Genomic DNA, 7,909 nt, shown 5'->3' with positions numbered 1-7,909 from the left:
GTCATGAGGGCGGTGCTGAGCTGGAAGTTTGGAACTGCGGTGAGGTGGGGGGAAGGGAGATGAGGAAACTGGTGAAGTCCATATTGATGCCCTGGGGTTGAAGTGTTCCGAGGCGGAAGATGAGGCGTTCTTCCTCCAGGCATCAGGTGATGAGGGAGCGGTGGTGAAGGAGGCCCAGGATCTGCATGTCCTCGGGAGGGGGAGTTGAAATGTTGGGCCACAGGGCGGTGGGATTGATTGGTGAGGTCTTGCACTTCGGAAAAAAGAATACAGGCATTTTATAAACGGTGAGAAAATTCCTAAAGCCAAAGTACAAAGGGATCTGGGAGTGCTAGTCCAGGATTCTCTAAAGGTTGACTTGCAAGTTGGAATGTAAAAGCAGCAATGAGACTTTCTAAAGCTCTGGTTAGGCCCCATTTAGAATACTGTGTCCAGTTTTAGGCCCCACACCTCAGGAAGGACATACTGGCACTGGAGCTTGTCCAGTAGAGATTCACACTGATGATCCCTGGAATGGTAGGCCTAACATATGATAAATGGCTGAGGATCCTGGGATTGTATTTATTGCAGTTTAGAAGGTTGAGGGGAGATATAATAGACACTTACAAGATATTGCATGGCTTACAAAGGGTGTACGCTGGGAATTTGTTTCCATCTGGTGGGGATACTAGGACCTGTGGGCACAGCCTTAGAATTAGAGGGGATCAATTTAAAACAGAAACAAGGAGACATTTCTTCAGCCAGAGAGCGGTGGGCCTGTGAAATTCATTGCCACGGAGCGCAGTGGAGGCCAGGACATTAAATATCTTCAAGGCAGAGATTGATAAATTCTTAATCTCGCAAGGAATTAAGGGATGGGGGAGAGTGCGGGTAAGTAGCGTTGAAATGCCCATCAGCCATGATTGAATGGTGGAGTGGACTCGATGGGCTGAATGGCCTTACTTCCACTCCTATGCCTTATGGTCTTACTAAATGTGGACTTTAAAATTTTGTCGAAAATGCTGGCGTTGAGGCTGGTGAAGGTCTTGTCCTTCATCGTAAAGGAGGACCAGACAGGTTTTATTAGGGGTCGCAGATCCTCTAATAATATTAGGAGAGTGCTAAATATGATCCAGGTGTGCTAGCAAGGTTCGATTCTGGGCTTGGGTGGTCTCCCTAGATGCAGAGAAAGTGTTTGACTGGGTGGAGTGGCCGTACCTCTTTTACACCCTTGAACGGTTCGGCCTTGGAGGGGTCTTCGCCAGGTGGGTGGCAGTGTCACATAGTGACCCGAAAGCGGCGGTTCTCACTAATGGTATAAGGTCTGACAACTTTAGCATTGGCAGAGGCAGGGTGCCCCCTTTCACCGTTACTATTTACATTGGTGATTGAGCCGTTGGCAGAGGCCATCTGGAGGGACCCCAATATAACTGCCCCAGAGGCAGGATCAGGAAGTCATAAGATCACCCTTTACACGGAAGAGGTTCTTCTCTTTCTAACTAACCCAATGATATCTGTTCCCATGTTAAGTATAAGTGATTAATTTATTTGGCGCTTTATCAGGATATAAAATCAATTTTATGAAGTCAGAGGCCATGCTTGTCGGGGGTCTTATTAGAGTACCCGATCTTGGGGTGGAATTAGTTTCCCTTTCAGATGGTCACAGGGAGGTTTCTTGTATTTAGGCATTTTTATCACCCCAGCCTTCGATCAATTATATAAAGCTAACTTTGTGCGGTTGCTAGAGGAGATAAAACAGGACCTTCAGTGCTGAGAGGATCTTCCGATATCCTGGTTGGGTAGAATAGCTCTGGTTAAAATGAATGTTCTTCCTTGTTTATTATATCCCACGCGAATGCTCCCTTTGATGCTGCCCAGGCAGGCACTACAGAGACTTAACAGTTGGCTCAGCTCTTTTATCTGGTGTCACAGGCGGCCTCTTATTAAGCTTGGGTAAATTGCAACTTCTGCAGGGGGTGGGGGGTGGGGCGGGGTGGATTTTCCAGACTGTAAGAAATGTTTTTTTTTGCTCAAAAACTGCATAAATCCATGGAAGATTCTGTAAATCCCACTTTAGAAATAGAATCAGTCTGACCTAACACTGGGACACAGACAGACTAACTTCACACCTTCAATGCATTATCTGAGCTGAGAATGTAACTTTAAAAAAGTTCTGGGATTTACATACGAAGAAACTGAAACTAACATGATCATTCTAAGAGACGAAAGACTCGATCTAAATTTGTTTAATATTACATCCATGACACTGCAATCCTGTTGCTATAAAGTCTGTGTTGTATGATTCTGCTCTATAATCACCTGATGAAGGAGCCGTGCTCCGAAAGCTACTGCTTCCAAATAAACCTATTGGACTATAACCTGGTGTTGTATGATTCTAACTTTGTGAAACTTGAAAGGGTTCAGAAAAGATTCACAAGGATGTTGCCAGGATTGGAGGGATTCAGCTATAGGGAGAGGCTGAACAGGCTGGGGCTGTTTTCCCTGGAGCATCAGAGGCTGAGGGGTGACCTGATAGAGGTTTATAAAATCATGAGGGGCATGGATGGGATAAATAGACAGAGTTTTTTTCCCTGGGATGGGGGAGTCCAGACTAGAGGGCATAGGTTTAAGGTGAGCAGGGAAAGATTTAAAAGGAACGTAAGGAGTAAATCTTTCATGCAGAGGATGGTGTATGAATGGAATGAGCTGCCAGAGGAAGTGGTGGAGGCTGGTACAATTACAACAGTTTAAAAAGCCTCTTGGTGGGTATATGAATAGGAAGGGATTAAAGGAATATGGGCCAAATGCTGGCAAATGGGACTAGATTAATTTAGGATATCTGGTCGGCATAGACGTGTTGTCTCCATGCTGTACATCTGTATGTCTTTAAAACATTTATTTCAGATTGAATACCAACTATGTAACTGAAGATCAACAACGTGGTAATCACCAAGATACAAAAAGAACTGCAAAGTTACCTCATTGCGCTTATTTCTGTTTTCAACTTGAACCAGACTTATATCTTTTTTTCCTATATTTTCCACCCATAATATTCCAAAACAATAATCTGTCTCATCTGTCTTGTTCACCTTCTGTGTGAATGAATGTATCAGTGTTTGTATTTAAAGTGGATATCGTTTGTTTGCGTATTAGTAATTAATAATGTTTTTTTCACATTAGTTTGTTATAAATTGTTTTTTGTTTCTTATTCATTGATAATATGTTAGTTTCTTTAGTCAGAGAGAGTGTTCACAGTGAGGCATTAACCTCTAAGTGAGTAAGTTGGTCAGATTTCACATTGTGGAATTGTCGGGTTAGATTTCCAGCACACAGTTCCCACCAGGGCTACAACAGCCCCATACTTCAGCTCATTAGTTGCTCCGTGGACAGACCTACTACAGAAAAATACAAAGGTAGTTTGGACTGAGGAATGCCAGAGAGCTTTTGAAAGGCTGAAAACCATTTTAATATGCCAGTGCTCATTGTTCCACATGTTAGCCAGGCAGAATCACAGAATCGCTTGGATGCAGGAGGCGGCTATTCAGTCCTGGTGAAAGTCTCCTGCCTTCTACCCACATCCCTGCATATTATTTCTCTCCAAATGATCATCCAATGCCTTCTTGAATGCCATAATTGAGCCTGCCTCCCCCAGGATTCCAGGCAGTGCTTTCCATATCCTAACTACTTCCTTTGTGAAAAGCATCTTGTCAACAATTTTTGCTTCATTTGTACATAAAGTTGAAAAGTGTGGCGCTGGAAAAGGCACAGTAGGTCAGGCAGCATCCGAGGGTGAGTCTTACAGCATGGAAATAGACGCTTTGGCCCAACTCATCTGTGCTGACCTGGTTTCCTAAGCTGCACTAGTCTCATTTATCTACATTTGGCCCATATCTCTATAAACCTTTCCTATCCATGTAGCTGTTTAACTGTCTTTTAAATGTTGCAACTGTATTTACCTCTACCACCTCCTCTGGCAGCTTGTTCCAAACACACACCACCCTCTGTGCGAAAAAGATATTCTGCAGGTCCCTTTTAAATCTTTCCCCCTCAGCATAAATCAATGCCCTCTAGTTTTGCCCATCCTCAGGAAAACCCTTGGCTATTCATCTTATTTATAACCCTCATGATTTTATAAATCTCTACAAAGGTTACCCCTCAGAATCCTACACTCCAGGGAAAGAAAGTCCCAATCTATCCAGCCTATCAGAACTCAAACCCTCCAGTCTCAGTAAAATCCTTGTAAATCTTTTTTGCAACTTTTCCAGTTTAATAACAGCACCCTTCCTATAGCAGGGCAACCAGAATTGTATGCAGTACTCCAAGTGTGGCCTTATCAATACCTTGTACAGCCACAACATGACATTCCAACTCCTGTACTCAATGCTCTGAGCGATTAAGAGAAGCATGCCAAATGCCTTCTTCTCCATTGTCTACCTGTGACACCACTTTCAAGGAACTATGTACCTGCACCCCTAAGTCACTGTTCAACAACACTCCCAGGGGCCCACCATTAACTGAGTAAGTCCTGCCCTGATTTGTCTTACCAAAATGCAACACCTCGCATTTATCTAAAACTCCAACTGCCATTCCTCAGCCCACTGGCCCAGTTGATCAAAATCTTGTTGTACTCTTAGATAACCTCCTTCACTGTCCACTATACCATTTATTTTGGTGTCACCCACAAACTTACTAACTATGCCCTCATCCAAACAGTTTATATGACAAACAACAGTGGACCCAGCACCTATCCTTGTGGCACACCACTGGTCACAGGCCTCCAGTCTAAATAACAACCCTTTACCATCACCCTCTGCCTCTTACCATCAAGTCAATTTCTTCCCCACAATGTCCTGGGATGCACTTGATCAGGTCCTGGGAATTTATCTACCTTTATGTTTTTTAAGACCTCCAGCACCTCTTCTTCTGCACCTTAAATCGCTACCCTTTCGTTCCTTTTTCTTTTACGAGTGGGAACAGCTTCTCCCCATCTACTCTATCCAGCCTGCTCATGATCTTGAAAACCTCTATCAAATTTCCTCTCTGCCACCTTCTCTCCAAGGAGACCAGAGCCAACTTCTTCAATCTATCCTCAACACCAAAGTTCCTCATCCCTAGAACTATGCTTGTAAAATAGCCGCAAAACTGATGACATCAAGGTCGGGTATCTGCACTCTGCTTTTTTACCTCAGGAAACTCTTGTTAAATAAAGTTTTTAAAAGATAAATATATTTGGCGGGGTAAAGGTGTCCACAAGGCAAAGAATCCTTTTTTTAAAATAAATATTTTTTATTGAAAACCTTTTTAAATCTTTTATAAAACATATATATATATACAAAAAACTCATCAAAACAGAAAAAAGGCAGTACAACAAAGCCATAACACAGTACTATTATTAATAACCAACCTACTATTCTGCCAGAACAAACATATCTAGTAAACTACAAACATGTTAAATGAATACTAACTTAAACTAAATTCAAATAACTCAAATTAAATAATATCTCACTACTTTATCTCACTCATCACACCTCCATTGAGGCTCCCATCCCTGGGAGCACCATCTACAGTACCCGCATTCTTTATCCCTCCCAGCCTCCTCCTCCTGGGGCCCCGCAGGCACCCATATTGATTCCCGCGGCTCTACCACAGCCCTAATTAATATTGCTGATAAGTCAGCATCAATATAATTTAAAAAGGGCTGCCATTTCTTGTAAAACTGTGCTGTTTTGTGGTGCACCATATTTGTGAGGTAGTCTTGGGGGAGATGCACCATCATCCGCCTATGCCACCCTATAAGACCTGATGGTTTCTCTGACGTCCAATTCACTAGAATGTTCTTCCCCGCACAATGGGTAAGAATGTTACACAATCTCTTCCTATGTTCCCCCAGAGACAGCAAATTTGGCAATCCCAGAAGAAGAATTACCGGATCCACATTAATTTCAATCCCCAGGATGTCCTTTAGCTCCCTTACTATAGCACTCCAGTATCTCTGGATCTTACAACATGACCAGTAACAGTGTGGAAGAGTGCCTATACTAATGTTACATTTGCGACACCCTGATGATACTCCACTCTTGAAGTTAGCTAGCCTCTCTGGCACCATATGAGCCCTGTGTAAGATCTTCAATTGCATGGCCTGCGCTCTGTTACATACTGAGATTTTCCTTACATTTCCATATGTCTTCCCATACCTCCGATGAAATATCCTCTCCTGACTCTCAATTCCACGTCCTACAGAGTCTTTCCATGTCCTCCAGGGCGCGACCTTTCTGTAAATGATATAAAGTACTGAGTGAAAGAGCACCCGTACCCCGGAATATTCTTTTCTCCACATCTGATTTGTAACACTGGACCAGGAGCGTGGTTTTCCTCTGTGTATAGTCCCTTTTCTGGTAATATCAGAAAAGGTCCCTGTTAGACAATCTGTATTTTTGACTTAACCGACTAAATGACATCAGGACCTCCTTCTGTAAATGATATAAAGTACTGAGTGAAAGAGCACCCGTACCCCGGAATATTCTTTTCTCCACATCTGATTTGTAACACTGGACCAGGAGCGTGGTTTTCCTCTGTATATAGTCCCTTTTCTGGTAATATCAGAAAAGGTCCCTGTTAGACAATCTGTATTTTTGACTTAACTGACTAAATGACATCAGGACCTCCCCCTTGAATAAATCTCCCAGACAGGAGATTCCCTTATTCTCCCATGCCGTAAAGCCAGAATCTATTGCCCCAGGTTTAAATCCTTGGGCTCCCACCAATGGGGTAAATGGTGAAATCTTAGACCAATTGCCCTTGTCTTTCCTCATTATCCTCCAGGCTCTCACTGTATTTAAAATAATTGGACTTTTACACTGCTGGGTCACGGATTTCATCTTATCTATAAATAATAAATTAATCAAAGGACATCGCTACTGCGAAGCTTCAATATCAAGCCAAATCAACTCAGAATTCCCCCGTACCAGTCACCAACATATGTCAATAGGGTGCTTATTTGGTGTTTCTTCAAATCTGGAAGATCCACCCCTCCCTCACCCTGCAAAAGCTGCAATTTAGTGAATTTAATTAAATGACGCCTGTGGCGCCAAATAAAATACCCGAGCCAATCACTGAGCCTCCATAATACTTGTCTGGGTAGCAACAACGGGAGCATTCCCATGGGATCCAACAGTCGAGGAAGAACACTCATTTTAATCAGGACTATTTGGTCTAACCATGATAACGGTCACCCCTCCCACTGCTGCAAATCCTGTTTTATCCTCTCTAGTACTTGTACATAGTTAGTTTTATACAGCTGATGAAAGGAATGTGTAATAAAAACCTTTTGATGACCATCTAAATGGGAACTGAATTCCATCCTTCAGATTAGGCACCTCCACTAATCCCCTACCGGCATGGCTTCTGATTTTGTAAAATTGATCCTGTAACCTGAGAAACCACCATATGAATTAATTGTTTGAATCAGTCGAGGAACAGACTTCTCTGGATTGGCCAAAAACAGAAGGACGTCATCAGCAAATAGGGTGAGCTCATGCTCCCCCATTCCCACCTTTGGCGCTACTCTTTCAGGATCCCTCCTAATAGCTTCGGCGAATGGCTCAATTGGCAAGTAAACAACAGCGATGATAAATAGACAATAGGTGCAGGAGTAGGCCATTCTGCCCTTCGAGCCTGCACCACCATTCAATATGATCATGGCTGATCATCCTTAATCAGTATCCTGTTCCTGCCTTATCTCCATAACCCTTGATTCCACTATCCTTGAGAGCTCTATCCAACTCTTTCTTAAATGAATCCAGAGACTGGGCCTCCACTGCCCTCTGGGGCAGAGCATTCCACACAGCCACCACTCTCTGGGTGAAGAAGTTTCTCCCCATCTCTGTCCTAAATGGTCTACCCCGTATTTTTAAGCTGTCTCCTCTGGTTC

General features: G+C 43.2%; 2 protein-coding genes across 4 annotated transcripts in view; one reads left to right on the top strand and one right to left on the bottom strand.

Annotated features, from left to right (window-relative positions):
• LOC122565135 overlaps positions 1-1,921 on the bottom strand; it is a 23,367-nt gene extending 21,446 nt beyond the window's left edge. For all 3 annotated transcript variants that reach the window (XR_006316097.1, XM_043720797.1, XM_043720798.1), the window contains exon 1: positions 1,742-1,921. The gene's annotated coding sequence lies outside the window, so the exon portion shown is untranslated. The remainder of the gene's footprint in view (positions 1-1,741) is intronic.
• Positions 1-7,909, top strand: part of slc35e1 (solute carrier family 35 member E1) — a 102,714-nt gene that overhangs the window by 88,430 nt on the left and 6,375 nt on the right. The gene's annotated exons all lie outside the window — the stretch shown is intronic.

The sequence above is a fragment of the Chiloscyllium plagiosum genome, chromosome 31 (genome assembly GCF_004010195.1).
Source record: "Chiloscyllium plagiosum isolate BGI_BamShark_2017 chromosome 31, ASM401019v2, whole genome shotgun sequence".
NCBI lineage: Eukaryota > Metazoa > Chordata > Chondrichthyes > Orectolobiformes > Hemiscylliidae > Chiloscyllium > Chiloscyllium plagiosum.
The sequence above is the reverse complement of the archived record's forward strand: the minus strand, read 5'-3'. Positions and strand labels throughout refer to the sequence as shown.